The following is a 15,552-nucleotide window of genomic DNA, read 5'->3' on the forward strand; positions in this document are numbered from 1 at the left end:
GTAGTTCAGTTCAGGGCACGAATACGCAAAGCCTCTTCTCTCTCACCTCGCGTTTATGAGTAAACTAGTTATAACTCATTGCATTAACAGAAGTTGCTCATGCTACATTTTGTATTCATATACATCATTCCGCACTCCTGTGCAATGCACTGTGGGAACGGAGCTAAAGTGAGCCATGTCCCTTTAAAAATCCCTGTCGACTTCATGGGCTCAACTAAAGTTATCACTGACCGCAGATCTATCCAATGGAAAGTCAAGCAGGGTGTACGCCCCGCCTTCTGCGCTGAGTGGGCTGCAGATCGACCAATCGACAGTCCGCGGAATGAATCAGAAAGAGGCGGGTGGCTCTTGGTGACGAGGACCGCAGCCGGTCAGACTGGGGCCCGGCTATGAGAAACGGAGACCGGAGCTGGAGGGGCGGCGAGAGGTGAGCGACTGGTATCGGGAAGCAGGGTGGGAAAGTAAAACGAGAGCGGGGAGCAGGCAGGTGGGAGACGTGCTTTCAGAGGCAGAGCGGGAGATGCTCAGAGGAGAGGGTGCAGGGGGATGGAGAAGATGAAGCATTTGTTGTTTTTATTTTGCAGTTTCATATAGCGCTAACACGACCCGAAGGTATCGAAGCGCTTTACACGAGCACCAGTTGCATTGCAGATGCATGGGGGGTGTGGAGGTGTCGGGGGAGAGTAGGGTAGGCTGATTGAAGGGAGGGCAGGAGGGGAGAAGGGTTATTTATTTATGCGTTTTTATATAGCGCGGTCTTTACCCGAAGGTGTCAGAGCGCTTCACAATAGGAACAGTAATGATACATGAGGAGAAAATTACAAGTGAACAAATTACAAAAGTAAACGTTAAGTTACATGAGGCAAACGTGACAATTGTGAGCAAACAAAATACAAGAGGTAGCAAACGGTACATTACAGGAGGAAAAAGTGACATGTGTGCAAGTTACAAAAGCGTACAAAGTACCATTAGAGGTATACTACTACAATAAAAGGCAGACACTCAAGCACAAGAACAAACGTTACGCAGGCAATGGTGGCACTTGTGCAAGTAGAAATGTAAGAGGTGGCAAACAGTGTGTTACAAGAGAAAAGTGACGTCTGCATGTTACAAAAGAGTACCAAACACAGGTAGAAGGATAATACTGCAATACATGGCAAACACTCCAACAACAAGAACACACTGGGAAGGCACTTCCATAGTCATGGGGAATAGAATTTTCTATAATGGAAGGTCTTCCTTCAGATAATAGAGAGAGAGGAAGGGGGAGTGCAGGGACGAATGGGTTAAAGTAGGGAGAAACTTGGGGAAATGGATGATAGGAGGGAGTGTAGGGGGCGAGGGAGTGGACTGGAAAGCGGGGCGAAGTTGCGAGAGAGGAAGGCGAGGTCCGCAGTGGGGGCGCTGCATTGCATTGGGAAGGAGTGCAGATGCACAAGGTATGCACGAGGGCCTTCATAAGGCCAAGTGATGGTCGGAAGTGCAAGGTGGAGATTCCAGGGCATACCTGTCAACCTGTGACCTCTCGAATGAGGATGAGAAGACCAGGTGTTTATGAGGGCGATCACTGTAGAGTAGGCAGAGAAACACATTTTGGAGGGCTATGCACTTTTTCAAAAAGAATGGCATTATGGAAGCATGTTGCCTTTTAGAAGGTTGAAAGAGGGGTCCATCCCCTAAATGAGGATACGTTGACGGGTATGCCAGGGAGATGGGGTTTATTTATTTATGTGTTTTTATATAGCGCAAACTTTACACAAAGTTGTCAGAGCGCTTTACAATAGAACCTGTTACGTTACATAAGGATTTCAGAGTACATCAATTACACAAAAGATATGAAACGGCAGGTGCGGTGCGTCCATAGGGGCGTGTGGGCGTAGCCCCCCCCGCCCGCAGGAGACACAGAGGGAGAACTGACAATGCATGCCAGTCAGCATGACGTCGGGAGGCGTCATGTTGATTGACATGATTGTCACCAGGCAGGCAGCAACACGAGTGCGCAGGCGTGGGGACGGAGGGTGAATTTTTTGCCCACGCATGCGCACTTGTGTTAGTGCTTTTTTGCGCATGCCCATTAGGAGCCCTTCGGTCTCCAAATGGGCGTGCTCTGGGCGTAGAGTAACCTGTGCCCCTGCAGCGCCAGGATTGTCTGAAATATGGAAACAATTAGTGCGGACATGGCAGCCTGTTGACACGAGCTGTGCAAAAGAGTGACCACACGCAAGTAAGGAGGAAAAAAGTGTTTTGACGTGTTTTATTTGTTTAAGATGCCCAACAGCACTGCAGTGCTGAAAGAAGAAACGTGTGCAGTCTTAAGTAAAGAGTGCACCCTGTACGGATGTGTGCAATGTGGCTATTAATCAACCGTAGACAGTGTGAAAAAAGTTCAGTGGGGATGTAAATCACAAACTTATAGCCAGTTTCTCGCAGACTCCTGTCAGGTCAGTTTTCCTCCAAAGAGACCACGGATGTTTACAGTAAGGGTAAAATGAATGTGAATATATTAGATGGTGGAGTTGGGGGGCCCAGCTTAAACGTGATTGGCCAGTTTCTAAGAGCCGCAGCAAAGGAAATTGAACAGGGAGAGTGGGTGCATGGATGGATGCATGCATGATGGGTGGATGGATGCATGAATGATGGATGCAGGTTGGATGGGTGGGTGGATGGATGGATGGGTGGATGCATGAATGAATGATGTATGGATTGAGGGTGGGTGGATGGATGGGTGGATGCATGAATGATGTATGGATGGATGCATGCATGATGGGTGGATGCATGATGGATGGATGGGTGGATGCATGAATGAATGATGTATTGATGCAGGATGGGTGGGTGGGTGGATGCATGAATGATGTATGGATAATAATAATAATAATGGATGCAAGGTGGTTCGGGCTCGCTCGCTGCGGTGCAATATGCAAATTAGTTTACGCCTCACCACTTTTAAATGACACCAGCCGCCCCTGTGAAACAGATCAACTCCAAACACACATAAGAATGGTAGTAAGTACATACAGCTACTACAGTTACTAGTGGTTAGAGTTACAACTATACAAGTTGCAAATTCACTCAAGATTACATTTTATGGAACATTGAAGGGAGCGGCTGGAAGTTAAGCCGAAAGGCGCTAGAGGTAATGAGTGGGCTACGGCTATTTGGAACAACTTGAATTATGTGGCAGTGGAGGACTAAAATCTCGTGGCAAGAAAAAGCAAATAAGGTGGTATAATGCAGCACATTTTGTGACCGTATTGCTTCATTAGTTTGTATTTTTTCTTTACATGTTATTACTTTCTTGGGAAAGGTTTAATCTCATAAAAAACAGTTTAACACGCAATCGGCAATCGAAAGGTGACCAGTAAACCTTTGCCAAGGGTCCTCCACTCAGTGGCAACACATATTGCCGGGCTTTTAGTAACTTTTGATCCGTTTGAGATAGAAGCAAATTATTTTTGTTAAAATCTTCAGATTATGTAGTAGTTCTTGGATTATGTGGTAAATCCATAATATGAAGAAAATGCTGTAAACGCAAAATTACATAATTCCAGTGGCCCTTATGGTAATGAAGAGACTGAGCAGAAGTGGCTAGAAGAGAGTGTATGGGGGAAACAGAGGAAGTGCGGGGTGAAATGAGTGGGTACAAGATTAATAAGCGAGGAAATAGTATAGAGAGTGGGTGCAAGATGAGAATAAAGTGCAGAGGCGTTCTGGATGCGTTGGAGCCGTCTCAGGAGTTTGGCCGTGGCTCCTCTGTAGAGGGAGTTTCCGTAGTCCAACCTGCTGCTGACGAGGGCCTGGGTGACCGTTCTTCTCGTTTCAGTGGGGATCCACTTGTAGATCCTGCGGAGCATGCGGAAGCATGAGGAGGAGACGGCGTTGACCTGTTTAGTCATGGAGAAGGTGGAGTCGAGGATGACCCCTAGGTTGCGTGCATGGTCGGTGGGTGTTGGAGCGGTTCCCAGTGCGGTCTGCCACCTGGAGTTGTCCCAGGCCGAAGGGGTGGATCCGAGGAGGAGAACCTCCGTCTTGTCCGAGTTCAGCTTCAGTCGGCTGTTCCTCTTCCATTCAGCGACGGCCTTCATTCCTTCATGAAGGTTGGTTTTGGCGGTCCTTGGTGAGGGAGAGGATCAGCTGGGTGTCATCGGCATAGGAGATGATGTTAAGGTCGTGGCGACGTGGGCGAGCGGTGCCATTTAGGTGTTAAACAGAGTTGGGTTGAGCCCTGGGGTACGCCGCAGATGATCTCGGTGGCTTCGGGGGGGGGGGGCGGACACTCTGTGTTATACCGGAGAGGAAGGAGGTGGTCCAGTCTAGGACCTTCTCTTAGATCCCGGCGTTGTGGAGGCGTGTTCCTAGTGTGTGGTGGCAGACCGTGTCGAAGGCGGCTGTCAGGTCCAGGAGGATGAGGGCCGCCGTTTCTCTGTTGTCCAGCAGGTACTTGATATCATCGGGGCCGCCGTTTCTCTGTTGTCCAGCAGGTACTTGATATCATCGGTGGCGGCGAGGAGGGCAGTCTCGGTCCTGTGGTTGCTGCGGAACCCGGACTGGGAAGGGTCGAGGATGTTCTTCTCCTCGAGGTAGCGGGTTAGTTGTTTGTTGACTGTCTTCTCGATGACCTTTGCCGGGAACTGGAGCAGAGAGATGGGCCGGAAGTTCTTGAGGTCCTTGGGGTCTGCCTTGGGTTTCTTGAGTAAGGCGTTGATCTCGGCATGCTTCCAGCTCTCCGGGAAGGTTGCTGTCTCGAAGGAGGTGTTGATGACTTTCCGGAGATGGGGTGCGATGGATGTGCTGGCTTTGTTAAAGATGTGGTGTGGGCAAGGGTCTGCTGGAGATCCGGAGTGGATGGTGTTCATGATCTTGATGATGTTGTTGTCGTTTATGTTGGTCCAGGAAAGCAGGCAGTTGGTGTGGATGGTGGTCACGGGGCGGATGTCTCAGTGGTTGTCGGGGCGGTCGTGGCATTGAAGCTGTTGTGGATGTCTGCGATCTTGCAGTGGAAGAACTTGGCCAGCGAGTCGCACCGGTCTTGCGAGGGTGGGACGTCGTTGGTGTTGGAGCTGGGGTTGGAGAGTTCCTTCACGTTGTTGAAGAGCTCTTTGCTGTTGTGCGCGTTGTTGTCTAGGCGGTCTTTGAAGGAGGCCCTTTTGGCGGATCTGATGAGGTGATGGTGTCTGTGGGTGGCGTTCTTGTGGGCTGCGTGGCTGTCCAGTGTTCGTACACGGAGCCAGATCTTCTCCAGCTATTGGCAGGTTTGCTTGGAGACCCGGAGGTCTTCAGTGAACCAGCTGGCTTTCTTGTTGGTGTGACTGTTGGAGGGTTTCTTGATCAGGCGAGGGTGTTGGCGCAGTCGTTGATCCACTGTCTGAGGTTGCAGGCGGCGGTGTCGGTGGGGTCGACGGGTGGGCTCTGGGCAACGGTGGTGGTTAGCTGTTCTTCAGTGACTTTGCTCCAGCAGCGGCGAGGCATCATCTGTTGGGTGCAGTGGTGCGTGGTGGGTTTCTTGAAGGTGAAGTGGATGCAGCGATGGTCGGTCCTGTGGAGTTTGGTGGTGTGGTTGAAGGAGACGTGGGGGCTTGCAGAGAAGATGGGGTCAAGTGTGTGACCGGCTGAGTGGGTGGGTGTTGTGACGAGTTGTCTGAGTCCGAGGTTGGCTATGTTGTGGATCAGGGTGGTGGAGTTGGTGTTGCTGTTGTTTTCGAGGTGGAAGTTCAGGTCCCCGAGGAGGATGTAGTCCATGGAGGCGAGGGCATGTGTGCTGACTAAGTCGGCGATGGAGTCGCTGAACTGTGGTCGGGGTCTGGGGGGTCTGTAGATGAGAGTTCCTCTGAGGGTGGTTTTGGGGTCGGTGTGGATCTGGAAATGCAGGTGTTCGGCAGTGCTGAGGGTGTCGTCGGTGTTGGTTGAGAGTCTGAGAGTGTGCCTGTGGACGATGGCGATTACTCCTCCTCCTCCTGCTCCGTTGGTGCGGTCCCTGCGGGTGATCTTGTAGCCTTCTGAGACAGCTATAGCTACGTTGGGTGCTGAGGCGGGGTTCAGCCAGGTCTCCGTCAGGAAGGCGGCGTCTGGGGAGGTTGAGTCGAGTAGGTCCCAGAGTTCAACGGCGTGTTTGCGGGCGGAGCGGGTGTTGAGAAGGAAGCATCTGAGGTGGTTGGGTTCTTTCCTGCTCTGCAGCATGGTGGGGCGGATGCTTGTGAAGCTGCAGTTCTGGCATGTGAAAGCTCAGTGGGTGCGCGTCAGGGCGGCCAGGAAACAGGTGTGTGATCGTCCGGTGTTGAGTGCGTGGAGGCTTATGGCATCGTAGCAGTGTCGGGCGTCGTGGCGTTCGCTGGGTCCAGGGGTCCTGGCGCTGGGCACGGTTCAGGTGCGGATGGGCGCAGACTGGCTTGCTTTAGGCAAGAAAACAAGAACAGGCACAGAGGGAAAAAACAAGTCTGGGCAAGAAAGCAAGTTAGGCACAGGGGACTAAAAACAAGTCTGGGCAAGAAAACAATCTAGGCACAGGGGAACTAAAACAAGTCTGGTCAAGAAAGCAAGTACAAGCACAGGGGAATAAAAACAAGTCTGGGCAAGAAAGCAAGTTCGGCACAGGGGAATGAAAACAAGTCTGGGCAAGAAAGCAAGTACAGGCACAGGGGAATAAAAAAAAGTCTGGGCAAGAAAGCAAGCACAGGCACAGGGGAATAAAAACAAGTCTGGGCAAGAAAGCAAGTTAGGCACAGGGGGAAAATACAAGATTCGGCAAAAACAATGCAGGCAGAGCCGTACAGCAGCGTGGGGAGTGACCTGCCTGCGAGCAGGGTCAGAGGTTGCTGAAGAAGAGCTGGCCAACTTTACTGTGACAACGTATGAGGGCTGATGAGAGGTTGTGGATCAAGTTCATGGTGGTGGGGCACTATGGGAAGGAAGGCTCCCAAAGGAGTGCTTGACGGTTAAAGCTGCCTTTGGCCTGTTGTATCAAATTCAAATACACAAAGTAATGGGAGGAGTGCTTTCACATAGTCTAATCGCTGGCAGTTGCTTGGGCTAACATTCCAACCATTCGCTTTGTTTGCCCACCGAGCCTCTGCAAATCAGACCCAGCCAAATGGAAATCAGCCATAGTCCAGCTCCAGTGTGTTTTCCGGTGGGTGAGAATAATTCAAGCATTCCGTCCATCACCATTTTTTTTATGGGGGGGGATGTAAGTGAGATGTGTATGCCTTGACGTGCGTTCTTTGCTCACCGAGCCATTGGTCTCGAGCTATACCTCACTGATGAGACCTAATCAGATCAACCATGTCTGGGGTTGCTTGTGTTCCACCTGGATGGGACTTGGCCTACCAGTTTGAGCTGTGCTAGTCCAATTGAAACAGGACTAAGACTGATTTACATCACTTGTGTCTCTATCTAGAGTGGGCAAAAGACTGTGGCCTGGGAGACGGCCCTAAGTGATCGCCAGTGCCTGAGATTGATGCAAGCTTTCCTTCCATCAGCTTGTTTCGTTGTGTTGGAACCAGAATCTTATTCTTTCATTGTCCTGAAGTACACTTCTGATTCGACATGGGCTATTAATCTCATACCCTCTTCTTATTCTAGTTCTATGCAGATTTCTTGGACTCTATAAACATTCAAATAAAAATGAATATATTTATGAGGTATACCGTGTCATCATGCAGTCTCTGTCAGGGTGCATTGGATGTGATCGGTTGTTTTAATAGAAGAACACTAACTTCTAGTAACTCTTCAGTACAAGCATTAACGTGCGCAAGTTCAGTTACTGATGTATCGCAAATTCATGCTCTCTTTATTTCGTGAGTTGAAGTAATTATTCTGATACTCGCAGATTTTGAAAACTCTTATCTGGTTTTTGATGTGTAAATTTGAGGCTGTTTTCTGGTTTCGGAGTTGTCTGCTTAGGCCTCGTTACTTTTCCAGTAAAGAATTGGCTTGGTAGTTTGGTTTGCCCTGTTCCCATGATGCACTGGGCCAGGGACAGACTAATTTGCATGTAGCCAGGTTCTGAACTGGGATGGTGCAGTGAGCTAAAAAACGGTGATGGATCAAGCCCTGATCTGTTGACTGGGTAGGAGTGTTCTGATTAACTCAGATACTCTGTCCATCACCACCCCCTTTTTGAATCATTTTGGCCACCACAAGTGTGGAAGGGTATGCTCAGATGTGAGTCCCTTGCTCACTGCACCATCAGGATTCAAGCAAGCCGGGCCGAAGACGGCTGTAATGCCAGAAACCGGTCCCCGGAAGCTTGTTTCCTTTCCAGTAAAGAATTGGCTTGGTAGTTTGGTTTGCCCTGTTCCCATGATGCACTGGGCCAGGGACAGACTAATTTGCATGTAGCCAGGTTGTGAACTGGGATGGTGCAGTGAGCTAAAAAACGGTGATGGATCAAGCCCTGATCTGTTGACTGGGTAGGAGTGTTCTGATTAACTCAGATACTCTGTCCATCACCACCCCCTTTTTGAATCGTTACTTCCATATGCATACACTCTTCCATCAAGTGATCCATTCCAGAGCAGTCTCTGTAACTTTTTTTATTGATTCTCTCCTTTTAACCATGCCGTGTTTAACTCTGTCTGTTAGTTGTAGTGTGTGCTTTTTGGCGGGGTTCTAATATAGGGGCAAACCAACCTTTTGCTAAGAGGGTCTGAACATTTCTGAAACGTTTTCTTAATCTGGGCGCCCTTTTCTTGAGTTTTTAGATTTGCATTTGGTGATTTGTTTGGTTGTGTGTACCAAGCAGAGATTTGCAAAGAGTCTAGTTGATGTATAGTTCATGTTGGCTAATGTTGCAGTGTAATAAGTCTTTCCCCATGCTATAGTTGTGTGTAGTGTTATGAGAATGCTCAATACCACATTTGTAATCCTAGAGGACTATGCAAGCGTTTTCCAGGACTTTAATCCAAACTGTGATGTCTAATCCTGTGTTTAAGACTGAATAGCAGATTCTACAACATTTTTTGTTGGCGCCCGCGTCCTGTTACCGCAGCGGAATGTGTTAGACTTTGGATGTCGCACGAAGATAGATGTTGAGTTCTGATTCCGCATATGTTGATCGAGATTGTGCTAATGTGCAGCACGAAGTTTCATGTGCATTTCTCTGTTGTACTTAATAGATGCATGTGTGAAAATAAATAAATAACTCCTGTAACGTTTTTATTTTTCAATCCATGATTTGCAAAATAGTGCATTGCTGTTCCTCCTTTCTTTGCGTCTTGGGCCAAAGTATGAGTTTTCTGAATTAGCTGAATTTGGAAATTAAATTTCATTACTTGCTTTTCAAAACTAAAAAAAAGAAGACTTCAATACGCAGGTTTGAAGATCTTGAAAACAAAAGGTAATGCTTTACTTTTCAGACCAGTGCTGTGCTAATAATGGGAAGCTCAAGAGGTTGTAAATTGAGTAGGTAACGTGCATTAGCAAAGCCAATAGGTCTCGCCAAGTGACTTAGCTTGTGCAGACCTACTGGTTTTGCAAATACTAAACCGAATCAACAAAAAAAGCTTAAAGGTGTGTAGGCACTTGTAAACGAAAAAAAAAAGTTTAAAATATGCACGAAAGTGCCTCATAAGAAAAGATTGCAATCTGAAATGTGTTAAAAAATTATAATAATAATAAATCTGGGAATGGGGACCTGGCAACACAGGAGTGAATAAAGGGGTAAAGTTAATGCTGGGGCGGATTGTAACGGGCGCAGGGGGAGTTGTTCGAGCAACAAAGGGGAGTGTGGGAGGTGTGGATTGGATGAACTGCACTGTATGTGATGGAGAACCAATAGATGAGCTAGAGGGGGGTGAGCTTGAGCAGCACAGAGAGATAGTGGATGGAGGGGGGGAGTGGATTGGAGGGGGGAGCAGCACACGAGGGAGAGAGCAAGATAGTAAATGCATTCCCATGGAGTGCTGATAGAAAATAATTAGAATCGTTTCCCTAATGTGAGAAATAAATGCTGCAAGCCTTCCAATGAATGAGAAGGTGATAAAAAAGCTGATTCACTGAGGTACAAATACTAGAAGAGGATGGAAACCATTGAATAAGAAACAGGCAAATAGGTGACAAGGCATTCAAACATTGGTAACCAATGGGCTGACACAAATCCCACTGTAATGGTTGCCATTGCCCACAATAGGTTTTCGACAACATCTAGCTGCCTGCTCTCTGTAGGCAAGACCTAAAAAGAGGGCTGAAGTGGAGAGGAGGAGGAGCAATTTAACGTAATGCTGTAGGCGCTAAAGTACACACACTTCTCTGTCAATGGAATTTCATAGTTCAATTTCAGTGTTTAAATTATGGAGGGGTGTAAAAGGTTTGAAGGGTTCTCTTCCTTTTGCTCTAAGGTTCAGAATGTGTTTTTGTTCATTCACCCCTGTTATGCTTTTAGTGTTTTGTTAATTGTTTCGATGATAATAGTTAGGATTTTGATCAATTAAGCGACTTCTGCATGCCATATTACATATTTGAATCTCCATGTGAAGGTGCTAATGCATTGTAAAGTCAATTTACCTATCCACGGTTATACAGTATTAAAATAGGTGCTGCGAGATGCAGCAAACTACCCACACTGAGTGGGCAACATAGTGAATAATATAAGAATATGGACTCATTGTGTGACTGGTGTAATAATAGTCTAAGTGCTTACTTTTTTTCCAAAACAATGAAAATATTCCAGATAATGGAGCTCTCCAAAACTGGAAATCATGCAATGATGTATCCTAATTTATGGTATCCAGCATATGTTCAGAAGTGCCCGATCCATGACAGATTCTCAGGTTAGCCACAAATTATATATGCGAGTCCAATTTTGTATTGAACTTTGTTTTATGTGGACAGATTGAAAATCTGGCTTGGTAAAAGTCCTGCTGGACCTCTGCTTAGACATTTGCTTTAAGTCTCATGGGCTGATGGTTTCTGTTCCCAGGTTCCTCAGACCATGCCTAAGAGTTCACTTATTGGGTATTACTGGTGTTGCTTGGAAATGCCTGCGCTGTTGGGTCGCATTGACCCCATCTTTTCAGATTCAATAAACTTCTAAAAACTTGCTGCTTCCAACAATAGCTTTGGATTCACCCATTTTTATTTTTCCTCCTCTTCAATCTTTCACGGAGCGCTGAAACTTTTCAGATACTCGCCCCCAGTCACAGATCTGGGTTGAATCCATCATCGTTCTTTAGCTCAATTAACCACCTCAATTCAGACCCTGCTCTATGCAAATCAGTCTTGACCCTGTGCCTCAGGGGAACAGTCCAGCCCGAACTGCCAAGCCAGGTCTTCCCTGAACCGGAAATAAGCATCCTGGGACCGGTTTTGGGGTAACACCCTCATTAACTAGTCTAACTTGAATCCAGTGGCAAAGTAAACAAGGGATCAACGGATGGGCATACCCTGGCAATTTAGGGTGAACAAAGCAAACACAAGGAGATGATGGACGGAGCGCTGAAACTTTTCAGTCGCATATCTGGGTTGAATCCATCATCGTTTGTTAGCTCACTTTGCCACCTCAGTTCAGACCCTGCTATATGCAAATCAGTCTTGCCTCATGGGAACAGTCCAGCCCGAACTACCAAGCCAGGTTAACCGGCTGACCGTATAACAAAGACTGTAATCGATTTTATTTCCTGGCTCTTCGCAGTGCAGACATGTAGGTAGCATTCTGAAGTCGGGAGACTCATCAGGTGTCTGCGGATCACTGTGTCTCAAACACCCACAGATGGTTCTTTACAGTTGGTGTGCAGATGGCTCAGTGCTCTTTGTTTCGTTCATTGCTCTTCTACTTGGCGTGTAAACCCACAGATGGTAAGGCCTGCCCTTCTGTTCCCTTTACATTATACATTATTTATTATCTGTTTTCCAAACTTCAGCTGTCTCCGCCTGAATCTGGGTGTGGTGTATGCAGTGTCGTATCAGGCCCAGGTTCTTTCCAAAGCTCAAACAGGTGGCCTTTGTGATGCTTTATTACAGACCATTCACTTCCTTCTGAGTCAGGCTTTGTTCCACAAACCTTTTCCTATACCTGGGTGCCTGCCTAAGATGGAACACAACTGCCCTTCTCAGAAACTGATGACATCAGAGGACTTCCAGAAGGGAGAGTGATGGACCCTGCCGCCCCCAGTTAGATCTTTTCATCCTTCAGCCCTTTTACTGAGAAATAATAAAGAGGGGATTAATCACTCAACCACTTGATATCGGGCAAGGGACTTCATGGTGGTTTCCATTCAGTGTCTCCTATTTCGTATTGCTTCTGAACTTTTGACTTTTGCAATAAGAGACCGCCAGCATTCAAGGAACTGTGATAGGAAATGGCAGATACAAAACAAGTATTCACAATGCCAAACGGGTTTGTAGTGCCAATCTGGTGTGATGGTTAATTTTGTTAACTTTTTTTTTTATTGTATACATAAGCTACAAAAATAAAAAGAACATATGCCCCAATACGCTTGCAATATAAAAATTAAAGTATAAAAAAAGATAGACTTGCTTTGAATTTTAATTCAACAGTTCAAGTGCTTCCTAGCGGGCAGGTGCCCTTAGAATAAGTATGGAAACCCTTTTTGATTTTAGTACAGTTGATAGGAAAATATTATTATACTTATTGGCTCAAACAAAATGTATTATTGACTTTGAATTATTGTTACTTGAAGACATAGCCTAAGCACAGGTGTGATTAAGAATAATAGAAAAACAGTGGAAAGAACAAGCATTGGCATAGCCAATAGGTCTCGCCTTTGGGACTTTATAAGTGGACTACTGTTAACAAGTAGGCAGACCTATTGCATTGCAAATGTTTGTACTTGTAGAGTCCAAGGTAGATAGATGTGAGACACATTCCACAGTTGTCTCGGGAGGAGGCGGGACTTACGTGTGTAAAGAAGAGCACATGGTTGTTTGAGGAGGAGCAGGCCTCACAGGGAGTGAGGGAGAGCACACGGTTGTATGAGGAGGAGCTGGGCCTCCCAGGGAGTGAGGGAGAACACACAGTTGTCTGCGAAGGAGTCAGGCCTCACAGGGAGTGAAGAAGAGCCGTTTTGTGACGCCCTAGGAGTACAGGCGTCTCTAGCCAGCTATACTTGTGTATGCACACCCCTTTGCCTATGCTTTAATTTATGCTTGTAGTGGCGGCGGGTGGCCACCTGCACTCATGCTCCCGGCCATACAGGAGTGAGTACATTGGCAAAGCAGAAGCTGTCTTCACGTGCTGTGCCTCCTGTTAAGCGCTCTGTGAACCCTGCGATTCCGCTGCGCTCAGCTTCTTGTTTCCCTAATTGAAAGATTACTTGGTAATTACTCTCCGAGCCTGATCCTCGACCTAAAAATCAGACGAGGTGGAGGGAGGGGACAATAGAAGTCTGCGATGTGGAAAGCTACAATTAAAACCGCTGCGCTCGATACTTGTGTCCTTAATTGTAAGATTTACTTATTTATTACTCTCCGAGCCTGATGCTCGACCTAAATATCAGACGAGGTGGAGGGAGGGGCTGATAAAGTCCGCAATGGGCCCGATTCGAGTCGAAAGTAACAATTTAAAAAAAGTCACTGTTGGTTTGCGAACGCTGGAAAGTTAAAAATGATTTTTCACGAATACCTAAAGAAAAAAAAACAAGTCTGCCAATTCAGGGGCCATGCGCAGGAATACTTTAATTTATTTCATGGAGGTGGTGGCTATTCCAGTTACCATGTAAATAGCTGTTCTATTGCTGGAAAAACTACCCCCCCCCCACAACTCCAGTGGTATCTAGTGGTTCGTTTGAGGGAAAGAAACAGAGGCTTCGGTCATACGTCACCGCTTCCGCCTTCAATCTGGCAGGATCCGCCTGCAACCGGCTGGCCAGTATTCAGCGAGCAGCTTGTGACGTCATCGAGGGTGTGACTGCGCGGAATGTTTACCTGTGCGAGGACTTTCTCATCTGTGCACGTGACACCTCGCTTTATTTGCAGCAGGTGGGCTCGTGCTATTGGCGCGCCTGTGAAATGTTTGGCACTTTGCAAATTTCCATAGCAAACAAGTGGCGCGCACGTCACGCCTGTGTGGGCACAATCATAGCTCCTCCCACGGCCTATTGGTGTCGATTACGCGCTTGGTGCGCGTAATAGACACCAATAGGCCATGGGAGGAGCTATGCGCGTGCTTTGGGCCAATTGCGTGCAGTCTTTTACAATAAGACGCACGCAAAGTCCAATGGGGTAACACTATACAAAAAAGCACACGCACGAGCGTTTCACAGTCTAAAGTGACTGCTGAAACCCGTTTTTCCATTACAAAATGCCTCGCGCTGCGCGAAGTACTGCTACGCAGTGCAACGCTAGGCACGAGACCTAAAAAGCATTGGTCCAGTTAAGTAGGGGTCCACCATCCTAGGCACTGACGTGCACTTCTTTCTAGGCATGCGCACACATATGATTAGGCAAAATGCCTACTCTCACAGCTTAAGAGAGACAGAGGCTTATGGGGGTTTGGCTACTGCCCCATGGGGTATGCTGCTGTGGGCAGATGCAAAGTACAAGCAACAGTTAAACAGAACAGTGGTTGAAGGGGGCTGACCCAATACTCCTCTATGTATATATGTACATACTTTTATTGATGAATTTTTGATTATTGGAATCTGACAAAACCCTTAAGTCTTCTTTCTAGTCCAGCAAAAGTCACACAATTGATGGACAGAATGCAGAACAAATCAAAACAGTCACCCCCAGTCAAGAGGTCTGGGTTAAATCAATAATTTTTTTGCTCACCATGCCACCCCAGTTTAGACCTGGCCATATGCAAATCAGTCTTGACCCTGTGCCTCATGGGAACAGTCCAGTCCGAACTGCTAAGCCAGCTCCTCCCTGGACCGGAAACAAGCATCCTAGGACCGGTTTCGGGGTTTCACCCCTCTTCAGCCAAGATAGCTTGAATCCAGTGGCACAGTGAGCCTGGGACCCACGTCTGGGCATACCCGGCGCACTCAGGGCGAAGAAGCAGAAGTCACACAATTGAAGGACGGAATGCAGAACAAATCAAACATTCACCCCTAGTCAAGAGATCTGGGTTAAATCCATCATTCTTTTGCTCACTATGCCACCCCAGTTTAGACCTGGCCATATGCAAATCAGGCTTGACCCTGTGCCTCATGGGTACAGTCCAGTCCGAACTGCTAAGCCAGGTCCTCCCTGGACCGAAAACAAGCATCCTAGGACCGGTTTCAGGGTTTCACCCCTATTCAACCAGGATAGCTTGAATCCTGTGGCACAGTGAGCCCGGGACCCACGTCTGGACATACCAGGGAGGAAATGGCTTGGCAGTTTGGTCTGAACTGTTCCCATGGGGCGCAGGGTCAAGACTGATTTGCATATGGCTGGGTCCAAACTGGGGTGGCGTAATGGGCAAAAGAACAATGGCTTTAACCCAGATCTTTTGACTGGGGGAGAATGTTTGCATTCTCAGCATTCCGTACATCATTTGTTTGCTATAACACTTTTCACCCTAAGTGCGATGGGTATGCCCAGACGTGGGTCCCTTGCTCACTGTGCCTCTGGATTCAAGCTAGCCTGACTGATTAAGGGTGACATACCCAGAAACCG

The 15,552-nt window shown here is 47.4% G+C and overlaps 1 protein-coding gene across 2 annotated transcripts in view; it reads left to right on the top strand.

Moving 5' to 3' along the window:
• Window positions 1-312: 312 nt before the first annotated feature.
• The window catches only part of ELMO2 (engulfment and cell motility 2), a 310,978-nt gene continuing 295,738 nt past the window's right edge, over window positions 313-15,552 (top strand). Inside the window, exon 1 of one of the 2 annotated variants that reach the window (XM_078651887.1) lies at window positions 313-427. The gene's annotated coding sequence lies outside the window, so the exon portion shown is untranslated. The remainder of the gene's footprint in view (window positions 428-15,552) is intronic. The other variant, XM_078651889.1, reaches the window with a different exon arrangement.

This window comes from Lissotriton helveticus, chromosome 7 (assembly GCF_964261635.1).
Source record: "Lissotriton helveticus chromosome 7, aLisHel1.1, whole genome shotgun sequence".
Taxonomy (NCBI): domain Eukaryota; kingdom Metazoa; phylum Chordata; class Amphibia; order Caudata; family Salamandridae; genus Lissotriton; species Lissotriton helveticus.